The 8,415-nt window shown below is 37.9% G+C and overlaps 1 pseudogene; it reads left to right on the plus strand.

The window, feature by feature from the left end:
• The window catches only part of LOC131896407 (eukaryotic translation initiation factor 1-like), a 29,152-nt pseudogene extending 21,081 nt beyond the window's left edge, over positions 1-8,071 (plus strand).
• Positions 8,072-8,415: the final 344 nt, after the last annotated feature.

Here is an 8,415-nt window from a genome sequence, read left to right on the forward strand (position 1 = left end):
TATAGAGACATGGATATGTATTGTGAGTATGATGTTATGCTGTATGTGGGGGTACGATGTGTATGTTATATGTATGTATGTATGTAGTTGGGGTGTGTATGATGAGTATGTGTGTATGTGTGTGTATACAATCTCCTATTGGTCTGGGAAAGAGTAGACCTTCAAGGTGACTCTGTTAACCACCTTCTTGCTTCTACAGTCTGCCATATGTGGCACCCAGTATACAGTGTTACTTGTTCCAACCTGACACAGAGAAATATCTCTAAGGAATGCTGAGCAATGTCAAGTCAATGTCTTAAGTTGCTTTCAGCTCAAAAATGATAGCAGGGTGGGAGTGCTTCATCACCTAGCATGTGATCTTGAAGTCTATCTTTACTGAAGAATAGATGGCAGAACCATCTTCTTAAGAAAATCTTTCTCTTATTACTTTGTAAAAAGCATGCATCAAACCTGGAGAACGGTTAAGTTCATTACTTTAAAATCACCATGAGGAGGAACCCACAGACACATATCTGGGCCTAATGGATACTGCCCCCTGAAAGAGGCATAATTTTGGACTCTCCTTCCTGTCCCCTGTTGGGTTTCCATAGGAACAAATGTCAGGTGGGGTGAGTTCTACTCTCCCCTGGTTGGGGAGCTGGGGAAGGAGGTATAAAATCTTTCCTTTTTGGAAGCTGATTGGGTCTAACTACAGGCATATATAACAGAGGAGCCGGAGGGCCTAAGGTGATGTGAGATTTTAAGGCCAGAGCAGAGTTAGCTTCACGAAAGTGTGACATAATTTTCAGTTCCTCCAAATTGCTGCCTGGCAAGCTGCTATCTCACCATCATTAGTTTCCTCTCCCGTTTGCTCAAAGAAGAGGGAGATGCTGTCTTTTCAGACTATTGATGCGAAGAAAGAGAGGCCTCTTATACCCCATCCCACTAAGTGACTTAACAGAAACAAAAGCCAAACAGAAGGTAATACAGAAATATCTCTTCCCTAAGAAATCGTTAAATCTCAAAATATACAGTGAATGGAACTGCTAATTACCTCATTGCAAATACATATTTCAAAGTGAACATCCATTGTGGTGATATTTTTGTTTGTGCTCTAACAAATGAAGCTTGCCCAGAGATGAGATTGAGGAGCTAGCCACTAGTTAAGCATAGAAGCCAGGCAGTGGTGGCACACACCTTTAATCCCAGCACTCGGGATCTCAAGCCTTTGATCCCAGTACTTGGGAGGCATATGTCTTTAATCCCAGCACTAGGGAGGTGGAGACAGGGACTGATGTGGCTGGATGGAGAGAGGAATATAAGGCGATCAGAGACAGGAGCTCAGCCCCTTTTCAGGCTGAGGAGTTGGCAAGGTAAGAAGTGGGTGTGGCTTGTTCCTTTGTGTCTCTGATCTTTCGGCATTTATCTCTATATCTGACTCTCAGTTTTTATTATTAAGATCAATTAGAATTTGTGCTACATTCCATTGTCCCTGAAGTTCCATAGGCTAAAATCCTAGGAAGGGTTTTATCTTCTAAGGAATATAGACTCCAATTTAATTCTGCAAATCTCAAGGTAGAAGTTTAGTCTAAGTACAGATACTTTATTTACCCACAAAATACTAGGGAAATTTTTTAAAAATAATTGGGAATGTTAGGTATAAATCATAGGGAAAGTCATTTCAAGGCAAACTAGATTTTACCAAAATTAAGACATCAATAAATGTTTTGGCTGAGTCCCAGCCTAATCATGCTAGCCATTCATCATCATCACATGCTTACTTGTGAAAAGAGCTTTGAACTCCATCATCAAGTTTCCTGACACCAACTTATCAAAACCACTGGTTGCATCAACATGCATCTATCAGAAACAATAAGTAGGTTGAGGTTATAAAATCTCCAAAAGTAACAACAGCCACCATCAGCTGCACTTTGAAGAAAATAGAAAAATGTTTAACTTATAAATCCATTATGATGATGATATTTGGAAGTCATTCTTTAAGAACAATTTGGATTGGACGAGGCCATGAGGGCAGGGCCCCACAACGACATTTACTAGAAAGTCTTTAGGAGAAGAATAGAGACTCAGTTATTTGTGGTTGTTCTTTGCTGACATATGGTGCCCTCCATTGTGTTATGATGCAGCAAGAAGGCTTTGCTGCATACCTGGAAGATGCTGGAACCATGCTGCTTGAATACCCAGCCTCCAGAGATAGGAGCCAAACGGCTCTTTATAATTTAAGAATTACTGTCATGGATATTTTGTCTTAGTAAGGAAAGTAAATGGTGTTAGACTGACACTACTTGGCATATCAAGTTCTAACCTTAAGGATAGTAAAAAGTTGTTGGGGGTGGCAATAATTCTTCGATACTGTAGCCAATGCTTTCACTTTTAGAATTAACATACTATTCATATTTCACCTCTCAGTCCCATTCATTCTTTAAGGACTTATTCTATCAGTAAGATGAGTCAAAGCTAAGGGCTGTTACTTGATGACTGCTGACATGTCTTCACGTCTTACCATGTTATATCATTGAAAATCTAGCATGTCTCAATGTCTTACTCCCTCTTCAAGGGACTATGTTTCTTTTCTTTTTTTCTTTTTGTTGTTGTTTTTGTTTTGTTTTGTTTTTGGAGACAGGATTTCTCTGTGTAACAGTCCTGGCTGTTCTGGAACTTACTTTGTAGAGCAGGCTGGCTTTGAACTCAAAGATCCACCTTCCTCTGCCTCTCAACTGCTGGGATTAAAGACATGCACCCCTACCACCCAGCAGGACTATGTTTCTTGATGGCTGAAGAATAACATCTGATTCCTTTCCTTTCATAATGTACCCACATTCTCTTTAAGCCTCAATCCATCTCTCCATTTCATATAATCCTTATGAAAAACAGCCCAAGATATTTCACATTGCCAGGCATAATCTGAATGGTTGATTTCCCCATGGAATGTGATTCTGTAAAAATCTCTCCTTTCAAATGTACATGTTCTTTATCATCTTCCTCAAATGCTCTCCTGTCTATGAACCTCTCTAGAAGCAGAATGACTCTCTTGTTCGTCTGTACTCTTATCACACGTTTACATTGCTAATAGTGGGCACCTCTTTTTCCATTGTCCCTGTAATCCCTCTCCCTGCTAAAAGCCATCTTGTGAACCTCAGTTCTCTGAGATTGGTTTTTTTTGGGGGGACGGGGAAGGAGCAGAGTATCTCTGCCACACCCTCATTTTCTCAGGGAGTTGTTATTAAATAAATCTGATTTCCTCCCTACCAACTCTTATCTACTGAGATTTGGCTTTTGGATTTGGGTGTTAAGTAGATTTGGTAGTAACACTTCCATCATTTGTCTTGAAATCTACCACAATCCTCCTTATTTTGGAGGTAGGAATGTCATCTACTACATATAAAGCTTGTTTACTTAGTAATTCCCTAGTTATCACTGAATTCTTCGTGTTTTACATAACTGACACCTGTTACATGTTTTAATACATTTATTAACACTAACCATGACCAAAAAAAAAAAAAACCTAATAATGGCTCAGCCAACTCAATCTTTCTTTCTTTCAATCTGCTGTTCTTCCAATAGCAAAGCACTATTGACAGGGCTATTTGTATCCATGAAGTGGAATGCTATGTAGTTATAAGAATGATGGCTTAGAAGAGATGTCTATGCTGTCAGTCTCTCCTCTTCATCAGGTTTTGTGAACTACATTCACATCCTGAACCCCGAATTCACTACGTATGTGTCACTCCGAGCAAATGACCATGCTTCCTAATTCTCAGAGAAAATTAGAGAACAAGAATAGGAATTTTCTGCTTTTGGTCATCTCACATTCATAATTTATCAAAACTTTTAAATTAAATTTAAATTTAAAAATAAAAAAGTATTGGGGTGTTTCAAATAACACGAAGAGACACACAATTAAAGAATAAAAGACTGCAGAGAACTAAAGACTGCAGAGTACTCATCCCTGAATGGGGCATCTGTATCACACACACCCTTCCAAAAGACTCAGGGATCATTGGGGTAGAGAAGACAGAAAGACTCTAGGGGCCAGAGGTGGTGGACCTCTAGAGTGAAATAGCGTTTACTGGACATGACGGGGCTGTTGCATACACAAACTCATAGCAGCTGGATCTATACACACAAGACTTGCACAAGATCAAATCTGACAAAATACCAGCATGGACAGGAAAAGGGGCATGAAGTCCCATCCCTATCTCAGAAGCTATTACCAATCAGTAGCTACCAATGCAAGGAGAAAAGGTTTTCTTCAGGGATGTGACCCCTGAAAAGCTACCCATGCTTCAATAAATGGTTTTACCCACATGTACATACAGGCAGCACTAAGTGGACTCAGTAGATGAAAAACTCACAAACATACACACACACACACACACACACACACACACACACACACACGTGCGCGCACGCTTGCACTCACACTGTGGAGGTGGGCAGGGAAGATCACATTAACTTGGGAAGTAAAGGTGTCATTGGAATAAGGAAGGGATTCGAGGAATTTGGGGGGGTAGGAATACAGGGTGGGTTTGATCAAAATATATTATATGCATGTAATAATGATAATAATAATAATAATAAAAGAACATGAAGTGAAAGAAGAGAGAATGGTAAACCAATACACAAAACTTAAATTGAAAAAAGCAGGAGGTACAACATGACTACATTTATAAATTATTATAAAATTATATCTATATATACATTTAGGAAAAATTATGAGTATTTAAAAAAACAAGTATCTTCCATATATATTTCATCTTTATCTCTTTCATGTACTGAATATATATGTTCTTGGACACACCAAAAAGATGATGTTAACATATTTCTATGTTTTACCTTCAAAGGTATGAAGTGATTCTGCAACTTTATTCTCTCAGCCCATCATCCAGGCAATGGTGTCAGTTTAAAACTTACAAGACATTTACCCAACTTCCAAGGTATGCAGTTTCCCTATGATTTTGTCCTTGTTTCTGCTTTAAAGAGTCAAGAGCTAAAATGAAAGAGAAACTCAAATATGAGCATGTATGCAACCCTAATGTGAGGGCTAAAATATGACTGAAGACAATCAGTGAGAAAAATGATAAAGTAAAGCAGAGTTTTGTTCTTAAGTAGGGGTGGACTCAGAGTCAACAGCAGATAGTGACCCCAAGAGCTGGCTTATGTAATCAAGTAGGAAGAATAGATAGTCTGTAATAATTGCTCTTCTCTTTTAATCAAAGTGCTCAAACAAAACTTTCCCCAAACACAGTGGAACCTTGCCTTAATGTGTACTAGAAAATTAACGCTTTCCATTACTTCCAAGTGGAGAAATCTTAGGTTGATGAAGGCATATCTTAAAATTAGAAATGCAAACATGCTACCTTATTGAAATAGTTTAGAAAAATGAAAGCCAAATAATATAGCTAAATGAAAGTCAAAGGAGACTAGGTTACAAAAAAAAAGAACTCAGGCTTTTGAAGAAAAGAAATTTATATAGCAATAATGACACTCCAAGTTCTCCATATCATAGACACCACAATGTCTCCAAAGCATCACCAAAAATGCTTTCTATTTACTACAGAGGAAAAGAGAGGCAAAGACCAGTTAAAACATAAGCTGATTAGTTCAACTCCTTGAGTTTTCTTTGTTTTAGGAAGGGGGACTAACCTTAAGACTGCCTTTTAAAAAAAGAATTATATGCTTAAGTATAAAGTCACAGTAATCAAGTGGCATTTAGAAGAGCCCACCTGACCTTAAGATCAAATTACCTCTAAAGGCTTTTGTTTCTTTAATGAAAAGATGTAGATAATTCTGAGTGTGTTAACACAGCTTAACTCTTAAGGAAGACCTGATATTTAAGAACATTGATTGTATCAAAAGACAGACACACTGAAAAATTTAAGTGGAGATACTATTTATAGAAATGTGAATAAGGTTAAGGAAATCAAGAAGGTTCGGCAAGGACTTTAGACCTTCCAACATGTCAGCCTTGCCTGGTGTCCTAAAAGGCAGGATGTCTGGGAAGCTGATAGACTTGTGGAAATTGAACACAGCCAACAGAGTAGCCATGTCGCCTATGTCTTCCACACCAACATCTTGAGAATAAGAGCCATCATCACAGAGGAAAACACTTAGGACATGTACCCCAAACACCAAACTTGAAAAGTCTTTGAAAATACAACATCTGAAGTGAGTCATGTAGTGGGGTGGTGATAATCAAATTCTGATCTTCTGGAAGAGCAGTATTTGCTCTTAACCACTTAGTTAACTCTCCAGCACTCAAACTGGATTTTGTTTTTTGTTTTTTGTTTTTTTTTTCAATCTACAAAAATGAAATAAAAGCCTGTGTGGTGCTACACACTTTTTGTCCCATCAGGAGGTAGAGGAGAGCTAACCTGGTCTACAGAACAAGTTCTAGGACAGCTATGGCTACACAGAGAAACTCTGTCTCAAAAGACAAACAAATAAAAATCCACAAGAAATTCCACATCTAATATCATCCTTCCTGGTGAAGATCAATAGCTTTACCCTTAAGACTAGAACAAGACCAAAGCATCCTCCCCTCTCTGCATCTAGTTAACACTGACTGACCGTGCTAGCTCAAGAAAAACACAAACAAAATTTACAAAGAATTTCTGTTTATTAGCAGAACATAATGTTTTTTTGTTCATGTGGAGTATACAAAAAGTAAATATGAAAAGGAGTGACTGAGTTTAGCAAAGTTCTGAATAACAAAATCAATATGAAAAAAAAATCCATTCTTTATGGTATTTCTTACCAAAATTGAAAATGTGTAGATAAGCCATTTTTACAAAAGTGTAAAAATATAAAATAACTAGCAATAAGTTTAATAAAAATTCAAGATGTGTAAGCTAAAAATGCCAAACAGTGCTAAGAGAAGTTTAAAAATATCTAAATAAATGGAGAGAGATATCAAACACTGAATGGCTAATGAAGGTCAAGATGTCGACTCTCTCTGTGGGATTCTGTAAATTGAGTGTGATCTCATCTCAAATGCCAACAGAGATCTTCCAGGGAACTGGCACGCTCATTCTAAACTGTGTATGAAATCACCAAGGAACTAGCATAAGCCCATATTCCTCATAAGGAAAATGAATCAAAAGATGTGTACTTACTCCCATGGTAGAGCATTCAGAAGGAGTGTAGTATTAGTATAGAGGCATTGAGACCAAGAGACTACACTGGAGTTCACAACACAAATGGGTAAGTAATGTATGGGGGTCTTGTCAGTTATCTCAATGTAATTCAATAAGGAAGGATATACTCAAGAAACAGGAGCTTAACAACTGAATTTCCAGATGCAGAATAAAACAAAAATTTTAACCCTTGGCTCTTACATCATACCACCTATAAAAATGGTATGCCAAAACTCGAACTGATCTGTAAATGGAAGAGCTTATGCAAATTTCAAGGAAAAAAAATAAAAATTTGTGTGACTCTAGATTCAGCTGTGATTAAGGAGATTAAGTTCTCCACAAAACACAGAATTCTCCACAAAACACAGAATAGTAGAACAAGGTCTGATTTGACTTCACTGAAATTTAACCTCCACTTTTTAGAAGACACTTTAAGACTTGAAAAGGCAGCCCCCCCCCCCACGGCCCACCCCTCTTGAGCTCTATCCCTTCTCCAATGCCTTGAGTCCTCTCCTTCTGCAGTCACCTCCTGCAGGTGATTTCCACTGAGGAAAGGTGAGTTTATTCTGTGTCTGCTATCCCAGATCCTCTGTAGTTTCAACCCATTTACTGATGCAAGTAAGGGTGATGACCTGCTTCCTGTTGGCACTGAGGATTACTCATATTCAAATTCAACAGAGAAATGATAGGAAAATCCTAACTACTGTCCAAGGCATCGTTGATCATTGAGTAAAATAATGATAATAATAATAATAACAAAACAAAAACCCAGTCAGTCAAGGCATTTAAAAAGAAATTTGCTTACAGTAGTCCTATAATTGAGCATCTGGAGTACGGAGAAGGGATTTGGCTGCTGTGTGATTGTCACAAGAACAAATGCTAGTTCCTGATAGAGATTGGACCAGCTAACGGATCAGCTGAAGGTCCATGGGTTTTAGGTGCTTGTGGCTCTCTGAAGTTTAAGTGAGGATTTCTTTTCCAGGAAGTAGAATTTCCCTTCTGTCTCTAGTCACAAGTTTAAAAACATTGCAACTTATATCATATAGCCATTTGGAGTCTCCTTTTCACTTGTACTAGAGTAATTCCTTCAAGCAATAAACTGAAAAGAGCCCAGAACAAAACAAAGCAAACAAAAAGCCCACTATTACCAACAAAACAGAAAGGAGAATAATAGATGGTGAGAAGTCTTCAGAATATGTTGCTCACATCTAAAATACATAGCCAATTCTTTTTTTTTTCTTTTTAAACATGATCTCATGTAGCCCAGGCTTGCCTCAAAACA

Source organism: Peromyscus eremicus, chromosome 20, assembly GCF_949786415.1.
Source record: "Peromyscus eremicus chromosome 20, PerEre_H2_v1, whole genome shotgun sequence".
Taxonomy (NCBI): Eukaryota; Metazoa; Chordata; class Mammalia; order Rodentia; family Cricetidae; genus Peromyscus; species Peromyscus eremicus.